Raw genomic sequence first — 24,392 nt, 5'->3', positions numbered from 1 at the left:
ACTACATGATTTAGCTTTGCTACCTGTGAATCTGACACTTGCTATCTGGCCGCAATCTCTTACTGTCAATAAGATCACTTTTGCATGAATCCTTAACAAACACTTGAGGACTCATGAGGCAGGTGACACTGCTCCAATTTTGCAGAAAGAGAAATTGAGGTCTTGGGAGCTGTCTGAAGTCTCAGAGTAATGTGGCAGCTGAAAAAGGGTCCACTTTACGGGAGCCTGATCCTTCAGAACCAGCACCCACACCGGATTCGTTCTTCAGCACCCAACAGTAAAGGGTGGGGGTGGGGGGATATGACTCATGCTCCCCACCCTACTTTAGGGCAGGGAGGGAAGGGGCCAAACTATTTCCAGTTTAGGGGTGTACTTAGAAAGTTCATGAGTTTGACGCTTTCCTTCCACCCAAAATACTAGATTTCTGAATTCGATCAAGAGTAACTCGTCTTCTGATATACTTTGTAAGAGTTTTCACATCTTACTAGGCAGAACATTCCTACCCTTGGTTTAGGAGTTGATTTAGTTTAATCTCCATCCTCCCTTCACTTGGTTTGCCTCCCGCTGTTTACTCCGATTGCGGAAGTAGCTCCGGTGGAGGTGGAGCTCCTGGGACTGGACCCTTGAGTACGTCATTTGCGTAGTTATTTAACTGGCATTCGACTCGGACCAATGGAATGCCAGGATACCCCAGGCGGGTGGGGCAGGGAGCCAATCAGGGTCGCTGGCGGGGTGTGGCTGCGTCCCGGGGCGGGGAATCGTGTAATGGCGGATGCGGGCCAAGCGAGCGCGGCTGGGGGCGTAGCGCGCTGAAGGGGGGGGGGGGGGGTCCGCCTGTGTGGCTGCGCGCGACGCTGCCCGCGGGGACAGATCCCGTGCGAAGGGCGGCCAGCCCGCCCTTCTGTCGCTGAGGGCGGCCGCGCGAGACCAGGTGAGCAACGTCTTCACGGGCGAGTCCTGCGGCGAGGCGCCGGGCCGGGCCGCCCCTGCTGAGCGGCGCCCGCGGGGTCGCGGAGGAGGGTGAGCCGCGCGGAGGCCGGGCGAGTGGTCAGCGCGGGCTGGCGACTTAGTCTACACTGCACTCAGGGAGCGGGGGATCCGGAGCTCAGCTGCGAGAGCTGGAGGGGCCCGCGGCTCCGTGAGGCTGCGAGAGTGCCCGACCCTGACCTGGCTCCGCCGCCAGCCAACTCCCTGTGTGACCTTGGACAAGTCACTTCCCTCTCGGGTGCTCAGTTTCCCCGTTTATGCGAGGAAGGCTCTGCAGGCAGTTAGTTCACTGTACACGAGTTGAACCCCTGATGTTGCGTGTGTGACATCTTGGGCAAGTTCTTTCCAGACGGAGCCTCGGTTTCCATTTCTGGCTCTGAAGAATTAAGATGCTTTTCAGCCAACCTGCCTGCAGAGTTGTAGAGCGGCTCATAGGGGTTGAGGGGGGAGTGTGTGTAGGTACAGGAAGGTCTGCAGAATAAGGGGGACGAAGTGAGTGGAGGGGCCCTTCAGGAAGTCTGGGCTAACCCCAGACTGTGATGGGGTGGAGTCGGGCTCTTGGAGTCCTCAAGCCCCAGAGTTAGGGAAGTTCTCCATAGAATTAGAGACGAGAAAGGAATCCTTGGGGCCTCCTGCCTGTACATTTAGGTCCAAAAGAATTCTGGATGTTTAGGAACCAGACTCTCTTACTATGGTACCATACATGTATGCTTTTAGGCATACATTCATATTTAATTTTTACAGCCACTTTTGGGAGTTTACAAATAAGGAAACTGAGAGATGTTGAGTAACTTACCTATGATCACGGAGTAAGGTATATTGCTCACCAGCATTGAGGTATTATACTGCCTCTGAGAATCACTGGGCAGGGGGAAGCCACTGTCCACTTAAAAGAAGTTTGCTTTGTCAAAGTCTGGTCCCAGGTACTTGATTTAACTTGCAGACAGGCTTGATCTCTAGGTGACTGATTATAAGTCGCTTGTTTTGTTAAGTCTGTGAGTTGGAAAAGAACATTTTTGAGTTGTAGAGTCACTTTGAAGTATTTCAGAACCTCATTCTGGCAGGGTGATCTGTAGAAGAAACTATTGGTGTATACATGACTCTTGGTTTAGGGTGGTACCAGCCTAGTAACTTTTTCTCCTCCCTAAAAAAGTCACAGTTTCTTGGGTTGGAATAAATTTTCCATTTACTAGTTCAGATTTCTTTGGATTCTTGGGGTGAGCGATTAAATGGTCTGCCTCTAATTAAGCATAATGTTCCTTTCTTTGTGCTCCCTGTTATCTGACTTCTTTGATGAGTGGATTGTGGACCTGGAGTGGGAGGTAGTTTGGTGCATACTTTACATTGAAGCCTTTCATTTTTTCAAGCCTGGGAGCTTTTGGTTAATGAAAATGGTAGGACTGGTTGAGGTATTGTTCTCATATGCCAGTGGTAGGAAAGAAAATTGGAAGAGGAAGTTACTAAGAAAGAGGGCGTTTCTTAGCAGTGGAGCCAATATGTATTTCTTTGTTTGAAATTCTAAAACCAGAAGAGCAGCAACCAAAGAAGGAAGGAAGGAAATATCTGTGAAAGTCTTCCCATTTAAATATCAGTTAGACTGTCCCTGCCTCTCTCCCTAAGGCTCTGCTTTTACAGAACAAAGTCAACTGTAATTTGTTCAACATGTGTTCTAGAATAAAATAGTTTTAAGTTTTAAACTCTGAGTGAAGAAAAAAAAAGAACTCAGAATACGTTACTGACAATATTAGCAGTGGATGATTCTTTTCCTCAGCACAATTACCAAATTCAAGCCTTTGGGTCTGTTTTAACTATCTTAAATGAGTCAAGTTTCAATCTAAGAGGAATAGTCTATAGATTAGGGGAGGCAAGGTATGTTCAGGATCATGTAGGTGTGAATAACTAAGACACTGAATTTATTACATGTGAATATTTATCTTTGTTCACTATATTACTTTTTTCTGTATAAGATTTAGGGTATTAGTCCACAGTATCATGAGATCAAAAAAGAAAAAAAAGTTCTTGGGACCAGATATGTTTCAGAATTAAGAATTTTGGGGATTTTAGGAAAGGAATATAGTTTGTAACATTCCAGGCAGGGCCTTGCCCTTCTCTGGGGCAGCACCTTACAGTCAAAACATATTGCTGGTTCAGTAGTAAAATGATGTAATATTCATACCAGCTAGAAAAAAGGTCCTATAAATAACTTCAGCTCAAGTTTTGTCACTAGATGATGGATAGTGAAAAGCTTGTTTTTTTTGTAATTTGCAATTGAAGTTAAATGGTTATAAATCTGTATGAATAAAATTTATATGATGACTAGAACAAGTACAAGGGAAAATATAAGTTAATCTAACTTGAGAATTTTTTGTCCAAAAAACAGTGTTACAAAGAAGACACTTTTGTTCACATAGCCATTACTTCTATTATTACATGCTCAATGTATATTTTTCCTTAAGTACCAACATTTATGTTTTAATAGTATCCTTTTTTGTTGTTGTTTTTCTTGCATTTTTTCCCCTTTCCTTTTACTTCCTGTGCTATCTCCTCAGCTCTGGTTTTTGTTTTTGACATTTCTTTCTTTTTTAATATTTATTTATTTATTCCCTTTTGTTGCCCTTGTTGTTTTATTGTTGTAGTTATTATTGTTGTTATTGATGTCATCATTGTTGGATAGGACAGAGAGAGATGGAGAGAGGAGGGGAAGACAGAGAGGGGCAGAGAAAGATCAGACCTGCTTCACCACCTGTGAAGTGACTCCCCTGCAGGTGAGAAGCCGGGGGCTCCACCTGGGATCCTTCAGCCGGTCCTTGCGCTTTGCCATCTGCGCTTAACCCGCTGAGCTACCGCCCAACTCCCTGGTTTTTGTTTTTAATGTTAGAATGACACCCGACCCCTCTTTAAAAAGTAATTCTTTGTTTTATTATTTATTTCCCCTTCTGTTGCCCTTGTTTTATTGTTGTTGTAGTTGTTGTTGATGATGACGTTGTTGGGTAGGACAGAGAGAAATGGAGAGAGGAGGGGAAGACAGAGAGGGGGAGAGAAAGAGAGACACCTGCAGACCTGCTTCACCGCCTGTGAAGTGACTCCTATCGATGGGGAGTCAGGGATCGAACCGGGATCCTTAGGCGGGTCCTTGTGCTTCGCTGCACGTGCACTTAACTCGCTGCATTACAGCCAGACCCCCTAAAAAAATAACTCTATAGAGTCTTGTGCTCATTATATTTTGGATAGCAATTAAGAGAATTATACCATTTTTTCTGTGTAATTCAGAGAAAGCCTAATCAAGTGAGGATATATAGATTCCTGTGTGCAGAATATAAAGCTGATATTCCCTGCAGGGTGGACTTTATTATCTCGCCATTACTGCTGGATGAGATTTAGGTTAGGCATTTTTATTATTGATGTGGCAAGCTGCCATTAATTTGTACATCTGGTAAAGGTTAGTACAATGTATTTAGAGTATTTTTATTTATGTGTATGTTATAGAAGAAACGAATTGCTAGGCTTATGAGTTTGGGTGATTTCATTAAGTGAACAAGGGACTCTACAAAAAGTCTGCTCTTTTCTCAAGAAGAGGACTAGTAATGGAGAAAAAAAAATCATTCCTTTTTTTTTTCTTTAAGATTTGCTTGTTTATTTATTTATAAATGGAAGACAACCAGATTCGAGGCTTAAACTAAGGCTCTCATGCTTACAAGTTCAGTGCTGTATGATAACATGAATTAGAGATATTCTGGCCTACAGAGTACCACATAGTCACCCTATTTGAGGCCCTCAATACATCCTTCTTCAGGGTGTCTTCATAGTTCTTGAGATACAGTAATTGATAATCTCACTACCTGGTGGATGGAAGGGTTAGAGGAGTTATAGTTTATGTATGATTAGAGTAGGTAATAGAATAAATTTTTACCTAGACTACCCCATATCTACTATCTTATAAGCACTTGTAATACTGCAAAAGAATTATAAATTTGACAACTTACATCCTGTTCCAGGTACTCTGTTGTGGCTGTAGATAAGCTCTTAAAGACAGGAACTGTGTTTTATACTTTTTATAATCTGTAATACTTAAATACCAAGGCATCAGACTTGTTTTTGCTTCAGAATTTACCATTAAAAGAAAAAATTACTATTAAGCATATTTATATCTGGGCATTCTGATGTTAGTACACAGTGAGGGTTTGAAAACCATCGATATAAGCATATTACCATATGCAAGGGCTCCAGTTCAAGTCCCCAGTCCCCACCTGCAGGGGGGAAGCTTCATGAGCAGTGAAGCAGAGCTGCAGGTGTCTCTTTTCCTCTCCCTCATTTCTGTCATATATATCCATATATACACCAGGAGCAGTGGAGTCATCATGCATGCACTGAGCCCCAGTGGTAATCCTGGTGGGGGAAAAAGTAAACAAGCACATTGTAGGGGCTCAGTAAATATATATTGATTACTTTGTATGAATTACACTATCCTCTTGTGAAGTGGATTGGGTAAAAGGATTGGATTTTTTTATTAAAGTAAATTAGCTTTCTTTCTTCCTTTTAAAAATTATTTTAAAATATTTATTCCCTTTTGTTGCCCTTGTTGTTTTTTTATTGTTGTAGTTATTGTTGTTGTTATTGATGTCGTCGTTGTTGGACAGGACAGAGAGAAATGGAGAGAGGAGGGGAAGGCAGAGGGGGGAGAGAAAGATAGATACCTGCAGACCTGTTTCATTGCCTGTGAAGCGAACCCCCTGCACGTGGGGAGCCAGGCCTCGAACTGGGATCCTTACGCAGGTCCTTGCGTTTTGCGCCACGTGCGCTTAACACGCTGCGTTACCTCCGACTCTCCAATATTTATTTATTTATTCCCTTTCGTTGCCCTTGTTGTTTTATTGTTGTAATCGTTGTTGGATAGGACAGAGAGAAATGGAGAGAGGAGGGGAAGACAGAGAGGGAGAGAGAAAGATAGACACCTGCAGGCGACTCCCCTGCAGGTGGGGAAATGAGGGCTCGAATTCGGATCTTTACGCCGGTCCTTAGACGTTTTGTGCCACCTGTGCTTAACCCGCGCGACTCCCAGTAGATGAGCTTTCCAATATGCCCATATACAACTAACAGTTGGCAGTTCTGGCTGTTCATTGCTCACTTGCTGTTTTCACTTGCTATTCTGCCAATATCACCACCCTGATTTTGTGACCTAGGCAGGATTAGCTACAGTCTGTGTCAACAGGTAACTGCAATTTCTGTTTGCTTTGTGGGTGGTGACCTTACCAAGATTAATTAGGGTTAGGATTGCTAAATCAAGAATAAACAGAAAAGCAAGAATTCTTGTAGATTTGGGTGAGGGAGGCAGGTTGCTTGGGATCAGTGATGCAAAGGGGAAATGGAAAGATGGAAACGTGTGATTTGACTGGGTTTCTTTCTATTTTAAAAAGAGACCACACAGCACTGAAGCTCTATTTTTTTTTTTAAAGTTATCTTTATTTGTTTATTGCATTGAGACAGCCAGAAATTGAGAGTGAAGGGGGTGAGAGAGAGGGGAAAGAAACAGAGAGACACCTGCAGCACTGCTTCACTACTCACAAAGCTTCCCCCCTGCGGATGGGGCCCCGGGGGCTCAAACCTGGGTCCTTGCTACACTGTAAAGTGTGCTGTCAACCAGGTACATTACCACCTGGCCCCTTGACTGGGTTTCTAACACAAGGAGCATTTTTGGTATCTCTAGCTTTTTGTTGACTAAAGAAATGAATAGCTGTGAAATAAGATACTACCCTTACTCCTTCAGAACTGAACTAAAGTCATTTATTTTATGAAGACTTCCTGGGAAAAGTCGAGTGACTATCTTGTATGTTTTCTCCTTCATTAAAACCATTGATCAGAATGACAGCACTCTTCCCAGATTGACTGTTTGCTCCCTCTGGGCAGGAATGTATTTTTATTTGATTGGTGCTTACTATACAGTAGAGATTTAATAGCTGCTATATTGCTTAACTTATAGTCTCTTGTTTCCTACTTAATGTTTTTTTTTTTTCCCCACCAAGGTTATCATTGAGACTCGGTGCCTGCAGAACTCTACCAATCTCAGTAGACATGTTATTTATTATTTATTACTAGAGCACTGCTCAGCTCTGGCTTGTGGTGTGGTGTGGGGGATTGAACCTGGTACTTTAGAGCCTCAGGAGTGAGAATCTCTTTGCATAACCATTATGCTATCTACCCCCACCCAGAAGTAGGCCTTTATTGGACCTTTATTGGACTCTAAATGTTGGCACTACTGACAGTTGGAGCCAGGAAACTTATTTTTTTAAATAATTTTTTATTATCTTTATTTGTTGGATAGAGACAGCTAGAAATTGAGAGGGGGTAGGGAGATAGAGAGGGAGACACCTGCAGCAGTGTTTCACCACTTATGAAGCTTTCCCCCTGCAGGTGGGGACGAGGGGCTTGAACCTGGGTCCCCATGTATCGTAACATGAGCTCTCAACCAGGTGTGCCATGACCTAGCCCCGGGAATTCTATATTCTATGTTCTATATTCTATATTGTGGAGGACTATTCCCTAGCAGCATCCTTAGTTTTTTACCCACTGCCCAGTAGCTTCACCTTTCAGTGACTTTGACAGTCAAAAAGTCTCCAAATATTGTCAAATGTCCCCTAAGGGGACATTTCAGAACTGTTCAGAACTGTTGTTATCAAGGGCAGAGGCGGTGGAGTCTTAGAAGTGTATACAGATAGTCTTGAGGTGTGCACTTTCCTTTTGGTCTTTTCTGCTTATACAGTCTCTTGTTTTGACTTAAAAAAGCAAACAAACAAAAAAGAAACTTAGAGAGAGGGGGAGGAAGTGAGAAACAGAGCATAACTCTGGCACATGCGATGCTAGGGATTGTACTCAAAATCTCACTCTGTGCAGCCTCCTGGGATGCTATTTTTGACTTTTGGATATGAAAGTAAAATGAGGGAAGTCAGGAGGTGGTGACTATAAAATAGCCCCATCACTGTTGTTATTGCTTTTGTTGTTGTTATTATTTTTGTCATCATCAGAACTTCACTGCTATAGGTCAACTTTTTCAAGAAAGACAGAGGGAGATGGACAGAGAGAAAGACACCATAGCGCCGAAACTTCCTTCAGTACAATGGGGACTGGACTTGAAACTGGTCATGCAAGTGACAAAGCAAACACATGAGCTGGTTGAGCAAGCCCTGCCCCGTTATTATTAATTTTTTAAAAATTATTTTATTTTGGGAGTCGGGCTGTAGTGCAGCGGGTTAAGCGCAGGTGGCGCTAAGCACAAGGACCCGCATAAGGATCCTGGTTCAAGCCCTGGCTCCCCACCTGCAGGGGTGTCCTTCACAAGCGGTGAAACAGGTCTGCAGGTGTCTATCTTTCTCTCCCTCTCTCTGTCTTCCCCCTCCCCTCTCCATTTCTCTCTGTCCTATCCAACAACAATGACAACAATAATAACTACAACAATAAAACAACAAGGGCAACAAAAGGGAATAAATAAATAAAAATATAAAAAATTAATTTTATTTATTCCCTCTTGTTGCTCTTGTTATTTTATTGTTATAGTTATTGTTGTTGATGTTGTCGTTGTTGGATAGGACAGAGAGAAATGGAGAGAGGAGGGGAAGACACAGAGGGGAAGAGAAAGATAGACACCTGCACACTTGCTTCACCGCCTGTGAAGCGACTCCCCTGCAGGTGGGGAGCTAGGGACTTGAACCGGGATCCTTATGCCGGTCCTTGCACTTTGCACCACTTGCCCTTAATCCACTGTGCTACCGCCCGACTCCTGAATATCTGTCTGTCTGTCTTCCTGTCTCCCCATCTTTCTCAATTTCTCAAAGGAAAAAGAAAAAAAAAAAAAAAGGAAAAGTGGCCACTAGGAGTGGTGGATTCATAGTGCTGGCTTTGAGTCCCAGCAATAACCCTGGTGGCAACAACAACAAAAAAGTATATATTTATTATTGAATAGAGACAGAGAGAAATTGAAAGGGAAGAGATATAGGGATAGACACACACACACACACACACACACACACACACACACACACACGTCTGCAGTACTGCTTTACTGTTTGTGAAGCTTCTCTCTGCAGGTGGGGGACTAGGGACTTGAACCCAGGTTCTTGTGCATGGTATGTGGGCTCAACTGGTTGTGTCATTGCCTGACTCCTATGTTTGCTTTTATAAGCTCAGGGTTTGTTTGTTTTGTTTTTGGTAACAGGTATGGAGCAAGGCAGTGGTTCTTGGTTCCTTTGGGCATTTATAGGGTAGTGATAAGCTAGTAGTCACATTTTGGGACTTCTTTCTCCTTTGGGCAACTGTCTTCAAGATAATATAATCATTCATGTCTTAGTCACCATTAATTGTGAAATTGAATGATTTTTTTCCTGTTCCATATGAAGTTATGAATGGCACTCTAGAGAATGCAAATGTATAGTTATGAATGGTATCTCAGAATAGTTACCATTTATGCAAATGAAAAACACTTCCTAACTTAGAAACCAAACAAAATTGAATTAGAAAAGAGAAGAATAGAAGCGAGAATTGTTGAATGCTTGAAGAGGAAATAATGTTCAGATATAGAAGTATCTCGGAAAAAAATGTTCCCCATCATGATTTCTACACACTAATAAAAGAAAAAACAGTTTGAGATTGATGGGTAGACTATTAAACTTTGCGTGTCTACAGTACTACTTTTCATGCTTTTTTTCTGAGAAAATATGAATAAGTCTGGAAACAGTAGTATCTTCATTGTAAGGTTAGTTCCAGTTGAAAGAATTAAGTTTCTTATTTTTAGAATATAGAAGACTTTTGGGTCGGCCTGGGAGATGACGCAACGCATGAAGTGTTGGGCCCTCAGCCATGAGGTCCCGAGTTGGATATTTGGCCCTGCATGTACCAGAACGATGCTCGGTCCTCCTTCCCTCTATCATTGATTAATGAATAAAAAAAAGTTTTTGAGAAGCCTTTTATTGGGGAAGAAGCAGTGGTTCAATTTTTTTCCAACTTGAGTTAATATGTGTGGGTATGTACACATGTATGTACATAAGACGCTTGTATGATGCGGTCTGTGGTGACATTTAAACAGGGTAGTAGATGTAGTAAAGTAACAAAACCAGTTATTTTCTTTTTCTTTTTTAAATTTATTTTCCCATTTGTTCCCCTGTTTTTTTATTATTGTTGTAGTTATTATTGTTATTGATGTCATCGTTGTTGGATAGGACAGAGAGAAATGCAGAGAGAAGGGGAAAACGGGGTAGAGAAAGACAGACACCTGCAGACCTGCTTCATCGCCTGTGAAGCGACCCCCTGCAGGTGGAGAGCCGGGGCCTAGAAACAGGATCCTTCCGCTGGTCCTTGTGCTTTGCGCCACCTGCGCTTAACCCGCTGTGCTACCACCCGACTCCCAACCAGTTATTTTCTTTGCAAGTTTTTAGAATTGAGACTTCCCCCCATTACACTACTGTTATAGCAATTATTTAAAAACTCTCAAATTATATCTTGAGAATTTGTATTTAACTGTACAGAAGGAGGTCTTAGATAATGCATATCAGTGTTTCCTTTCATTCTCTTTTAGAATAATGGTGGCTTTTTTTTTTCTTTTTTTTTTTCTTTTTTTCCTCCAGGATTATCGCTGGGGCTTGGGGCTATACTGCTCCAGGAGGCTTTTTTTTTCCCCCTCTTATTGTTGCCCTTGTTTTATCGTTGTTGTGGTTATTATTGTTGTTATTGATGTCATTGTTGGATAGGACAGAGAGAAATGGAGAGAGGAGGGGAAGACAAAGAGGGGGGAGAGATAGACACCTGCAGACCTGCTTCACTGATTGTGAAGTGACCCCCCTGCAGGTGGGGAGCTGGGGGCTCCAACTGGGATCCCTGCTCAGGTCCTTGGGCTTTGCGCCACGTGGGCATAACCCACTGTGCTACCGCCCGACCCTTTGATGGCTTTTCTTTAAAGCAAATTTCTTAAAATTAAAAAAATATGTATTTATTAACACAAGACAGAAAGTAAGAACAGAATATCATCCTAGTACACGGAATGCCAGGGATCGAATTCAGGACCTAATGCTTCCAAGTTCAGTTCTTCCTGCTTCTCTATGAAGCTGGGGAGCACGCCCATAGCCTTGCACATAAGAAGTGGACATTCTGGGAGTCGGGTGGTAGCGCAGCGGGTAAGGATACCGGTTCACTCCCGGCTCCCCACCTGCAGGAAAGTCACTTCACAGGCAGTGAAGCAGGTCTGCAGGTGTCTATCTCTCTCTCCCCCTCTTTGTCTTCCCCTCCTCTCTCCATTTCTTTTTGTCCTAACCAAAAACAACATTAATAATAACTACAACAATAAAACAAGGGCAACAAAAGGGAATAAAAAAAAAAAAAAGTGGGCATTCTGCTGAGTCACCTCTCCAGACCCTTAATGAGATATTTATTTTGAGTGTGGCAGTGAAGAATGAACTGAGGGCCCCATGAGAGTGCAGTACAGCCGCCCTGTCCCAATTTCTTCATTCTGTATCCGTAGAAACAGACAGACAAGAGACATTAAAGCAACACACCACCATCCATAAGTAGCCCTTTGGTGCTGTCCATGGTGCCCTCATGTAGCTCTGAGGATTGAAACCAGGGTCTCGTGCACTCAAGATGTGTGATATGCCTACTGAGGTGTCTCCCAGCCCCCTTTAATGATCTTTCTTTCCTTTTTTTTTTTCTTTATTAAAAGATTTTTCTATTTATTAGAGAGAGAGAGCCAGAGCATCACTCTGGTATATGCAGTGCCAGGAACTGAACCCAAGACCTCATGCTTCAGACTCCACTAGTTTATTCACTGTGCTACCTCCTGTGCCACAGTGAGATTAATTTTTTAAAAATATTTATTTATTTATTTTCCCTTTTGTTGCCCTTGTTTTTTTAATTGTTGTTGTAGTAATTATTGTTGTTGTTATTGATGTCGTCGTTCTTAGGACAGAGAGAAGTGGAGAGAGGAGGGGAAGACAGAGAGGAGAGAAAGACAGACACCTGCAGACCTGCTTCACCGTTTGTGAAGTGACTCCCCTGCAGGTGGGGAGCTGGGGGCTCAAACTGGGATCCTTAATGTCAGTCGTTGTGCTTTATGCCATGTGCGCCTAACCTGCTGCGCTACCACCTAACTCCCTAGATTTAAATTTTTAATTTATGTATTATTGTTGTTATTTTTTGTACCAGAGCATTTCTCAGCTATGGCTTATCATGAGTTAGGGGATTGAACCTGGGGCCTCAGAGCCTCAGGCATGAGATGTTGTTTACATAACCATTATATTATTTCCCTGTCTATGACAGTGAGATTTTTAAAAGTAAACTTTACAAACAGTGAAATGCATAGTAATGCAAGACTATCCTTAGATGAGTTTTGGCAAATATAAACCCATATGTAGTCATGCCCAGTCAAGAGGAAATACTTCTGTAAGCCTCCAAACTTCCTTCACTTACCTTCCAGTCAATCTCCAATGTTTCACGAGGCAACCACTTCTGATTTCTCTTCTTAGATATTAATTTTGCTGCTGCTGCTCCCCCCCCCCCCCCAGAGCACTGCTGCTCAGTTCTGTTTATGGTAATATGGGGGAATTGAACCTGGGAGCCTCGGCATGAGAGTCAGTTTGTATAACCATTATGCTATCTCCCCCACCTGATTTTGCTTCTTCCATACACTGTCATCTCTCGTGTCTGAATTTTATTGTCCATTATAAAATCTTGAAGATTCATTCATAGTTATATTGATGTCTATATCAAAATGAACCCACCTTTTGAGCCATTTCAAGAAATTCTTCTAACTGCAACTTCTATTTTTTTTTTTTTTTTTTAAGATTTACTTGACTAATATGAGAGAGACAGAAAAGATTAAAATATCATTCTGGAACATGTGATGTTGGGAGTCAAATTCAGGAACTCATGCTTTTGAGTCCAGTGACTTATCCACTATACCACCTTTCTGGCCACTATGAAAAACAAACAACATTTATTTACTTATTTATGAGAGGAGAGGCAATTAGAACATCACTTTGGGGAAGTCGAGCGGTAGCACAGCCACTTAAGTGTACGTGGGGCAAAGCGCAAGGACTGGCGGAAGGATCCCGACCTGTAGGGGGGTTGCTCCACCAGTGGTGAAGCAGGTCTGCAGGTGTCTATCTTTCTCTCCTCTTCTCTGTCTTCCCCTCCTCTCTCCATTTCTCTCTGTCCTATCCACAGTGACGACATCAATAACAACAATAATAACTACAACAAGGGCACCAAAAAGGAATAAATAAATAAATAAATAAATAAATAAATAAATATTTCTTAAAAAAAGAATATCACTTTGGGCGGTCGAGGAGATGGTGTAGTGGATAAAGCACTGGACTTTCAAGCGTCAGGTCCTGAGTTCCGTCCCCAGCAACACATGTACCAGAGTGATGTCTGGTTCTTTCTCTCTCCTCCTGTCTTTCTCATTAGTAAATAAATAAAGTCTTAAAAAAAAGTATCACTTTGGCACTTATGCTAGGGATTGAACTTGAACATTACACTTGAGAATCTGACACTGTACCCATTGTGTCACCTAATTTGCTATTTATTTACTTTTACTTTTATCTTTTTACCAGAATGATGCTCAGCTCTGGTTTGTGGTGATGTGGAAAACTGAATCTGTGACTTTTTTGGGTAATCTTTTATTTATTTATTTATTTATTTATTATTGGATAGACACAGAAAAATTTAGATGAGGGGAGGAGATAAAAAGGGAGAGAGACAGAGACACCTGCAGCCTTGCTTCACCACTTGTGAAGCTGTCTTTCTGCAGGTGAGGACCAGAGGCTTGAACCCTGGTCCTTATGCACTGTAATGTGTGCGCTTTACCAGGGGTGCCACTGCCTCGCCCTGAACCTTTGACTTTCTTATTTTATTTATTTGATAGAACAGAGAGAAGTTGAGAGGGTAGAAGGAGGGAGAGAGACACAGAGTTCCCTGCAGTACTTGCTTCACCACACATGAAACTTCCTTCCTGCAGGTGGAGAGAGGGGGCTTGAACCTGGATCTTTGTGTATGATATAATATGTGTGCTTAACCAGGTGCTAATTTGTTCATTCTTTAAAAAATTATTTACTTAATTAGTAGAGACAGGAGAGAAACTGAGGTGGAAAGGGGAGACAGACGGAGAGAGACACCTGCAATACTGCTTGTGAAGCTCCCACCACCCTGGTCCCTGCTGTGGGTAGGGACTGGGGGCTAGAACCCAGGTCCTTGAGCATCATTTTGTTTCTTCTTTTCTGAACAAATTTTATTTATTTATTATTGGATAGAGACAGAAATTGGGAGGAGAGTGGGAAACAGAGATTGGGAGAGTGGGAAACAGGGAGATACCTATAGCTCTACTTCCCCACTCGTGAAACTTCAGGTGGGGACCAGGGGCTTGAACCCTGGTCCTTGTGCACTGTAGTGTCTGCACTTAACTGGGTGAACCACCGCCTGGCCCCAACTTGTTTATTCTTATGTCACATCCTTGTCTTGTTTCAAAGTTCTAGTGTACTTTGTTTTCTTCTTCTAGCATTCTATTTTTATTTACTGATTATTTGCTTTTGTTTATCAATTTATTATTTATTTATTTTTTAATGAGAGAGATACAGAGAGAAAGATACACAGAGACCAGAGTACTGCTCAACTCTGGCTTATGGTGGGGATTGAATCTGGGACCTTTGTTGCCCTGGGCATGAAAGTCTTTTTTCATGAACATTATGCTGTCTCCCCAGCCCTGTTTGTTTGTTTGTTTGTTTGTTTGAATTATATTTATTTATTGTCTCTTTTGCCCTTGTCTTTTTTTAAAAAATATTTATTTATTTATTTATTCATTCCCTTTTGTTGCCCTTGTTGTTGTTATTGATGTCATCATTGTTGGACAGGACAGAGAGAAGTGGAGCGAGGAGGAGAAGACAGAGAGGGGGAGAGAAAGATAGACACCTGCAGACCTGCTTCACCACTTGTGATGCGACCCCCCTGCAGGTGGGGAGCCGGGGACTCGAACCGGGATCCTTACTCCTCCAGTCCTTGGGCTTTGCGCCACGTGTGCTTATCCCGCTGCGCTACCGCCCGACTCCCAGTCCTGTTTATTTTTATGAATTTCTTTGAAATTACAAAATTAGTAAACTTAATACAACACTCATACCTTCAAGTGAATAAGGAGTAAAAGTCTCTCCAGATACATTTTTCCCCAAAGGTGGAGATTGCGCATGCTGATTTTACCCCTCTGGATGGACACCCCCCTTCTTCCTTTCTCTTTCCAAATTGTTTTTTTTTTGGGGGGGTGGGTACAATTTCTCTTCTCCCTTGGAACTGGACTGCTTTTTCATTCAGACAGAGGGAGTAGGAAGAGGGAGGGACACCACAGCACCAAGCTTCCTCTGGTAAAATGACTTGTGAAGGGAGTCAGGCCATAGCGCAGCGGGTTAAGCGCAGGTGGCGCAACAAGGACCGGCATAAGGATCCCGGTTCGAACCCCGGCTCCCCATCTGCAGAGGAGTCACTTCACAGGCGGTGAAGCAGGTCTGCAGGTGTCTATCTTCCTCTCCTCCTCTCTGTCTTCCCCTCCTCTCTCCATTTCTCTCTGTCCTATCCGACAATAATATCACTATCAACAACAATAATAACTACAACAGTAAAACAACAAGGGCAACAAAAAGGGAATAAATAAGTATTTATTTTAAAAAAATGACTTGTGAAAAATGAGTGTTCTCAGTAAAAATAAAATTGTCCAATTAAAAAAAAAAACTATTGAAGCAGACACTAAGAATCATCTATCATTCCACTGTAAGCACCTTGATATAGCTTCTTCTTCCTTTGTGCTTTGTTTGCCCTAGCTGACACCATAGTGTAGGGATATTTAAACTTCCCCCCCTTTTAAAATTCAAATATAATTGAAGATACAGTAATTTATGACCCAGCATATAGAATAGTGATAGAGCTTTGAACTTCCAAGCATGATGAGGTCCTCAGTTTGATCCCAGCTCTTACATGTGCCAGAATGATGCTCTGGTCTCTCTCCCCCCCCATCTTTAAAATAAAATAAAATGTAGTAATTATAGGTGTACAGAGGAGTAAGTATATATTTGTATGTGTTGTGAAATGATGGTCACATGAAGTATAATTAATATCTGCCCCCATATAGTTAGAAAATGTGCTTTTTCTTGTGATGAGGACTTTAAAAACCTACTCTCTTGGCAACTTATAGATGCTATATGACACAGTACTACTATCTAGTTTAGCCTTCCTTTTTTCTGTTAGGTTTGTCACATCCTCATTAGTGAGTTATTGCTATTTCTGTGTTTATGCTTGTGACCACCCAGGGTTTGAATATCTAGCTGACAGGGACCTTGACTGCCTCATCAGGCACATTTTTGAACACTGACTATATACTTTTGCCACTCACCTCATTCTTTGATGCCCAGTAAGCAGTGTCTCCTCCCACTCCCCCTCTCTTTTTTAATCAGAGCACTGCTCAGCTCTGGTTTCTGGTAGTGCTCGGGATTGAAACTGGGATTTTAGAGCCTTTGGTGTTAGAGTCTTTTTGCATAGCCAGTATGCTGTCTCCCAGTAAGCAGCATCTCTTTTAGAGTAGGAGGCTGTGTAGTTCATTGGATGAGTGTAAATTCTGCAGTCAGTCTGTGTGAGTTCATTCCAGTGTCACTTCCTCCATTATTAGCTCTGTGTATAGCTTTTGGCATTGGTTAGCCTCAGTTCTCTTCTCTCTAAATGGAGACCTAATTTTACTGTAAGATATAGAGCATGTTTCTGTGAGTTTTTAGAAACTTTTTATTACTGATAACGGCACTTGCCATTTTGGGGGCCAAAGTGGGGACTCTGTTCTTTTAGGGCTGACATTCCAGCCGTAGCTCCACTTCCCGGGCCACACTTCAGTGAGTTTGGAGAAATAAAATGACATCGGGCTAGGTGGTGGGATGGTGCACCCGGTTGAGTGCACACTTTAATGCGCAAGAACCCAAGTTCAAACCCCAGGACCTGAGTCCCCACCTACAGAGGGGAAGCTTCCTGAGTGGTGAAGCACTGATGCAAGTGTCTCTCTTTCTGTCTCCCCCCACCCCCTTAATTTCTCTGTCCTATGGAGAAAAAAAGGAAGAAAAAACTAAGAAAAAAATTAAATGACGGTAAATGTTTACAGCTGTCGTAAATTCAGATATGAGACCTGGGGAGGTGCGCAGCAATAGTGTACATGACTTAGATGCAGGAGGTCCCAGGTTCAATTCCTGCACTACAAATAGCCTGAGCTAGGAGGTGCTCTGGTATAAAGAAAGAAGAAATAGGGGTACATGCTACAGTGTGCAAAGACCTGGGTTCAAGCCCCAGGTCCCCACCTGCGGGGGGAAGCTTCACAAGTGGTGAAGCAGTGCAGTAGGTATCTGTCTCTCTCTTCCCTCTCAGTTTCCTTCTTTAGCCAATGAATGAATGAATGATGCATGAATAAATAAACAAATAAATAGAAAGAAGAAATGCCTGGTGTATTGCACTGAAACAAAAAGACTCTGGGGAAGGAGGGTATGGGAGGTGGTGAAAAGGGCCTTGGGTTCTTGGTGTGTGATGATGGAGAAGGACCTAGGCTGAGCGTGAGAATGTTCTGTGGAGACCTGCCACAGGGATACTGCAAAGCTGCACCATCTGCCAGCAGTGTCCTGTAAACCATTGACCCCCCCCCCTTACAATGGAAACATGAGGGGTGGGGGAGGAGGAGAAGGAAGAATCACAACAGTGTATTTAGTTGGACATATATCATCTAGCCTAGAATCTTTCTGCTTTGGGGAAGAATTGAAATGTTTATCAGAGTACTAGTTCTCAGCTCTGGGTTATGGTGGCGCAAGGGATTGAACCTGGGACTTTAGAGCCTCGAGCATGGTCTTTATATTTTTTATTTTATCTTTATTATTGTTTTAAATATTTATTTCCTTTTGTTGCCCTTGTTTCATTATTGTAGTTATTGTTGTTGTTATTGATGTCGTTGTTGTTGTTGGATAGGACAGAGAGAAATGAAGAGAGGAGAAGACAGAGGGGGAGAGAAAGATAGATACCTGCACACCTGCTTCACCACTTGTGAAGCGACTCCCCTGTAGGTGGGGAGCCAGGGGCTCCAACTGTTATCCTTACGCTGGTCCTTGTGCTTTGTGCCATGTGCACTTAACCCGCTGCGGTACCGCCCGACCCCCGATGCTCATCTTTTGTTTTACTTTAAACTTTATTTCTGATGCTAAAATCTAGGATATATATATATGTGTGTGTGTGTGTTTTAAAATTTTATTTATTATTGGATAAAGTCAGAAATTGAGAAAAGAGGGGAAGGTAGAGAGTGAGAGAGACAGAGAGATACCTGCAGCCCTACTTCAGCTTTGTGAAGCTTTCCCCCTGCAGGTGGGGACTAGGAGCTTGAACCTGGGTCCTTGTTCACTATAATGTGTGCACTTAACCAGATACGTCACTGTCTGGTCCCCATTTTAATTAAATTAAACTTTTTTTCTTATTTATTATTTTCCCTTTTGTTGCCCTTGTTTTATTGTTGTTGTAATTATTATTGTTGTTGATGTCATCGTTGTTGGCTAGGACAGAGAAAAATGGAGAGAGGAAGGGAAGACAGAGGGGGAGAGAAAGACAGACACCTGCAGACCTGTTTGTGAAGCGACTCCCCTGCAGGTGGGGAGCCAGGGGCTCGAGCCGGGGATCCTTACACTGGTCCTTGCGCTTTGTGCAATGTGGCTTAACCTGCTGCGCTACCGCCCGACTCCCAAAAACGTTTTTTTCTTTTGTGCTATCAGGGTTATTGCAGGGACTTGGTGCTGGCACTACAAATCTACCACTTCTGGCTGCTTCTTCCCTCCCTCCCCCTTTTATTCAATAGGACAGAGAAAAATTGAGAAGGCAGGGGAGATTAAAGAGGCAGAGACAAAGATAGACACCTATAGTCCCGCTTCACAGCTGCAGATGGGAGCTGGGGCTTGAACCCTGGTCCTAGTGCAGGTTCTTGCTCATTTAACTGGGTATGCCACTACCCGGCCCCCTTAATATCATTACTTTTAATATTTTTATTTTTTTAATGAGAAAGAAAAAGACATACAGACAGGTGATGCTGGGTATTGAACCTGGGACCTCAGAGCCTCATACATGAAAATCTTTTGCATAACCATTATGCTATCTCCCCCAGCCCATCATTACTAGTATTATTTTATAAAATTTACACACAAGCTCCCTCTGATTTTTATCTTTTTGGATACCATTCTAGCCCTGCTCTATGACTTTACTGTTTCCCCCTGCTATGATGATCTCAGCTGCACAGTCTCTTCTCGTACAGATACATTATGGTTTGTACAGGGCAGGATAATATGTTCTGTGTTCCCGAAGCTTTCATAGTACCAGCCAGCATTTTTGTTGCCTTTTTGTAGCTGTATCTAGGATATAGTCTAGGGACTCGGAAACCTTTTTATTTTGGTATTGTAACAGGTAGCCTTAGAGCTCATCATCTGATAATTGTAGTTTGGAGTATTTTTCCATTATTGTTATTACCCTGTTTTTGTCTACATGGAAGCCATTTTCAGCATTTCACGACACACAACTTTGTACCATCATACTTCTACCTACTGCTGTAGTCATCTGTAGGCTGGCAAGGTTTCACTTGTTTTTTTTCTGGATGACCTCTAAAAATGTTACTTGTGATAGGTTTCAGCATCAATCCCTGGGGGCCCCTCTGTTTACACATCTTTATCTAGAGAAGGGACTATACTAGTGCACTCATTTCTGTTTCGTAGTGAATTCTCTGGGGGAAAATAGTTTTAAACCTTATTTGTCTTTTGTGTCCAATAGTCTGTGGGAGCGCTCCGGTTAAAAAAAAAAGTCTGTGGGGTGTGGTTTGGGAGGTGGCGCAGTGGATAAAGCACTGGGCTCTCAAGCATGAGGTCCTGAGTTCAGTCACTAGCAGGACATGTACCAGAGTGATGTCTGGTTCTCTTTCCCTGTCTTCTTCATTAATAAATAAATAAAATTATATATATGTGTGTATATACATATATATATTCTATAGAGTGGGGAGATAGATAGCATAATGGTTAGGTAAAGAGACTTTCATGCCTGAGGCTCCAAAGTTCCAGGTTTAATCCCCCACACCACCATAAGCCAGAACTGATCAGTGCTCTAGTTAAAAAAAAAAAGCCTACTTAATTCTCTTTATATCATATATCTTCTCTTTTCAAATATATTTATCCTTGCAAACAGTAGGCTTTCTGTAAAATCTTATTATATTAAATGTCCAACAACCGGCTCAATATTGATGCCCAATTATTAGTTTAACATTCAGTAACTTTGTTAAATTTTTAAAGAGGATTTATTTCATGAGAAACAGGAAACGAGAGAGGTCAGAGCGTCACTCTGTCTCATACAGTGATGGGCATCAAAGTCAGGATCATGTGCTTCCAAGTCCAGTACTCTACTGCTGTGCAGCCTCCTGGGCCACAACTTTCTTTACATTGACTGAATACCTATTATGTGCCAAGTGCAAGGACTACAACTCAGTGATTAAGAGAACAAAATCCCTGCCCTCATAATAAGGGAGACTTGGATAGACAGTAAGCTAATAAGTACACAAATAAAACGTTGAAAGATTGTGATGTACTAGGAAGAGAATAAAACATAATATTGTGATAGACAGTAATGGAGGAATCTAGATAAAGACATGCTGGAAAAACCTCTCTGATAAAATGATAAATTGAAGCTGAAGAGTGAAAACAAACCAGCCAAATTAGGAGAAGGAAGAGTCCCAGGGTAGAAGGAACAGTAAGGGCAAAGGTCTTTCAAAGCTTTGTAGGACCAAGGAGTTTTATTTTGAAGTAAAATGGGAAGCCTTGAAAAGATATTTTTGTTTCTATAATTGCAGTGCTTGAAGAGATTTTTAAAAACTTTTCACTGCAAAAGTATTTATAAAATTAAAGATAATGACATAATGAGCCCCTGTATATTTGTTTTCTCACCTTTTTTTCTTAAAATTATTTACTTACTAGTGAGGTTGGGGGGCGGGAGAGAGAGAGAGAGCATGAACACACAAGAATACACCAGAGCATCATTCTGGGGCTACTAGGGATGGAATTGAGGTCATTATGCTTGGGAGTCCAGTGCTGTATCAGCTGAGCTACCTGTTGCTCCCCTCATCCTTGTTATGTGTAAGTCATTTTGAGTTTTAATATTGCGATAATTTACCTGGTAAACAGTTGACCCTTTTAGGACCAGAAGATGGCTCACTAGGTATATGTCTTGTCATGCAGCCCAGATTTGAGCCCTGGCACCACATGGGAGTGCCAGGATACCAAGGGAAGCTTCAAGTATTACACTGTCTCTTCTTTACGGGAAATAAAATGAGTGGAAAAGTGGACATGCGAGCAGTGAAATCATGGATGCATGAGACACATGTCCACTTTTTCATCCCTTTTATTTAAAAATGTATCCCTTGGCTAGAGGTGATTATACTTAGAGAAATGTTAAGAGATAAAAGACAACTACTGGGTGGTTTCATTCATGTGGAATCTATAGAACTGATACATTTGAATTTGCAAAAACAAACAAACAACAACAAAGAAATACCCCACCCAAATTCTAACACAAACGAACTGTTACCAAGACTTGTGAGAACTACAGTGGTTATCTTTGGAAGGTTGGAAGGTGGGAAGGTGAGGACACAGAAATTTGATGGTAGGTGTGGAGTGGAACTATACACTGTAATCTTGCAGTCTAGTAACCCACTATGAGTCATAAATTTAAAAAAAATTTCAGACATTTGTGTATGTCAGTCCTTTAAGGTTATCCACAGGTTGTGTGGATAACCTTGTGTGGGTCTTCTCCATCTAATCCCAGAGTGTCTCACCACATAGGACGGTATGTGCTCCTTGTCTACTAGAAGTGAGTCCTCGTCTTCTCCTCTAGTCTTGGGCAACCATTATTCTGCTTTTTCTCTGTGGATGTACTGATTCTGGACATTTCCTATAAACCGGTCAAAATATGTGGATGCTAGTGACTGATTTCTCTTATTTAGTATGTTTTCTTTCTTTTTTTTTAATATTATTTATTTATTCCCTTTTGTTGACCTTGTTGTTTTACTGTTGTAGTTATTATTGTTAGCCATTGATGTCGTCGTTGTTGGATAGGACAGAGAGAAATGGAGAGAGATGGGGAAGACGGGGAGAGAAAGATAGACACCTGCAGACCTGCTTCACCACTTGTGAAGTAACTCCCCTGCAGGTGGGGAGCCAGGGCCTCCAACCGACATCCTTAGGCTGGTCCTTGCGCTTTGCTCCACGTGTGCTTAACCCGCTGCGTTACTGCCCGACCGGCAAACGCTACAAGAAGAAGAAGAACTGCCCGACTCCCTCATTTAGTTGTTTTCAAGGTTCCTCCATATTGCAGTTTGTATTAACACTTCATTGTCATAGGTGACTCACATTTTTTTGTGTGGATGCAGCACGTTTATTTAAATATTGATCAGTTGATGATTGTTTGATTTGTCTACTTTTGGAACTATTTATGAATAACTGCTATAAATATTAATGTACAGATTTTGTGTGTGTTTTCTTTTGATATTTTTTGTAATTATTATAATCATCCTAATGGGTATGAAGCAATATCTTGTGTTTTGATTTGTATTTCCCTAATGATTAATGATGAATATTTTTTTCATTTCTTTGTTGACTGTTTGTCTTCTTAGAGAGTGCCTTTAAAAGTGTTTACCCATTTTGGGGGCCAGGCGGTAGCGCACAGGCTAAGCACCCCATAGTACAAAGCACAAGGACCCAATCAAGGATTCCATTGGAACCCTGGCTCCACACCTGCAGGGGGTTTGCCTCACAGGCAATGAAGCAGGTCTGTGGTGTCTGTCTTTCTCTCCTCCTCTCTAACTTCCTCATCCCTCTCAACTTCTCTTTGTCCTATCCGAAAAAAAAAAAAAAAGCCATAGGAGCAGTGGATTCATAGTGCAAGCACTGAGCCCCAGCAAGAACCCTGGAGGCAAAAAAAAAAAAGTTTACCCATTCTTAGATTGGGTTATTTTTCCTTTTTTATTGAATTGTAATAGTTCTTTTATACATTTTTGTTGCAAATCCCTGATCACATATGATATACAGATATTTTATTCCATTTTTTTTTCACTTTTTAAATCAAGCTCTTTAAAGCCCAAAAGTTTAGTTTTGTTGATGTACAAGATACCTCCCTGCTAAGGTTACTTATAGTATGTGTATGTGTGTGTGTGGGGGGGGGAGAGGGAGAGGGAGAGCGCATTACTCTTGGCATGTGCTGTACTGGGAATTGAATGCGTCCTGTGAACTACTTTTTTTTAAAAAAAATTTATTTAGTCCCCTTTTTGTTGCCCTTATTTTATTGTTGTTGTTGTTAGATAGGACAGAGAGAAATCGAGAGAGGAGGGGAAGACAGGGGGAGAGAAAGATAGACACCTGCAGACCTGCTTCAGCGCTTGTGAAGCGACCCCATTTCAAGTGGGGAGCCGGGGGCTCGAACTGGATTATTTACTCCAGTCCTTGTGCTTTACACCATGTATGAGCTACTTCTAAGCTGTCTCCATAGCCACAGTTTTATATATATATATTTTTTTTTTCTTTGATGATTTGTGTTTTTAAGTGTCATATCTTAGAAATTACTGCCTGACCTAAGATTTAAAAAGTCTTACAATGGGGAGTTGGGTGGTATTGCAGCGGGTTAAGTGCAGGTGGCGCAAAGTGCAAGGACCCCCCTAAGAATCCTAGTCTGAGCCCCCCCCAACCCCCACCCCCTGGCAGGGAAGTCACTTCATAGGCAATGAAGCGGGTCTCCATGTGTCTCTCTTTCTCTCTCTCTGTCTTCTCCTTTCTCCATTTCTGTCCTATCCAACAAAGACAACAATAATAACTACAACAATTAAAAAAAAAGGGCAACAAAAGAGAATAAATAAATATTTTTTAAAAAGTCTTACACGTAGACTTTCTTTTAAGACTTCTGGGAGTCGGGCTGTAGTGCAGTGGGTTAAGCGCACGTGGCGCAAAGCGCAAAGACCGGGGCAAGGATCCCAGTTCAAGCCCTGGCTCCCCACCTGCAATGGGGTCACTTCACAGAGGTGAAGCAGGTCTGCAGGTGTCTATCTTTCTCTCCCCCCCTCTGTCTTCTCCATCTCTCTCCATTTCTCTCTGTTCTATCCAGCAACAACGACAACAATGAAACAAGGGCAACAATAAATAAAATAATTATTTTTAAAAGAATCTCCTGTGCTGTGATATCTGGATCTGGATCAAAGTGTCCCCGTAGTGATGAAATCACACTTGTGTGAGGCCCGTACTCCACACACACAAAAAGAGATGAGGACTGGGGAGATAACTAAGCCTGTTAGAGCACCAACTTGTATG

The 24,392-nt window shown here is 42.1% G+C and overlaps 1 protein-coding gene across 2 annotated transcripts in view; it reads left to right on the top strand.

Annotated features, from left to right (window-relative positions):
- The first annotated feature begins 743 nt into the window (after positions 1–743).
- The window catches only part of WASF2 (WASP family member 2), a 109,292-nt gene continuing 85,643 nt past the window's right edge, over positions 744–24,392 (top strand). The window contains exon 1 of one of the 2 annotated variants that reach the window (XM_060205647.1): positions 744–1,020. The gene's annotated coding sequence lies outside the window, so the exon portion shown is untranslated. The remainder of the gene's footprint in view (positions 1,021–24,392) is intronic. The other variant, XM_060205646.1, reaches the window with a different exon arrangement.

This window comes from Erinaceus europaeus, chromosome 13 (assembly GCF_950295315.1).
Source record: "Erinaceus europaeus chromosome 13, mEriEur2.1, whole genome shotgun sequence".
Lineage (NCBI taxonomy): Eukaryota > Metazoa > Chordata > Mammalia > Eulipotyphla > Erinaceidae > Erinaceus > Erinaceus europaeus.
This window is presented reverse-complemented; position numbering and strand designations above follow the sequence as displayed.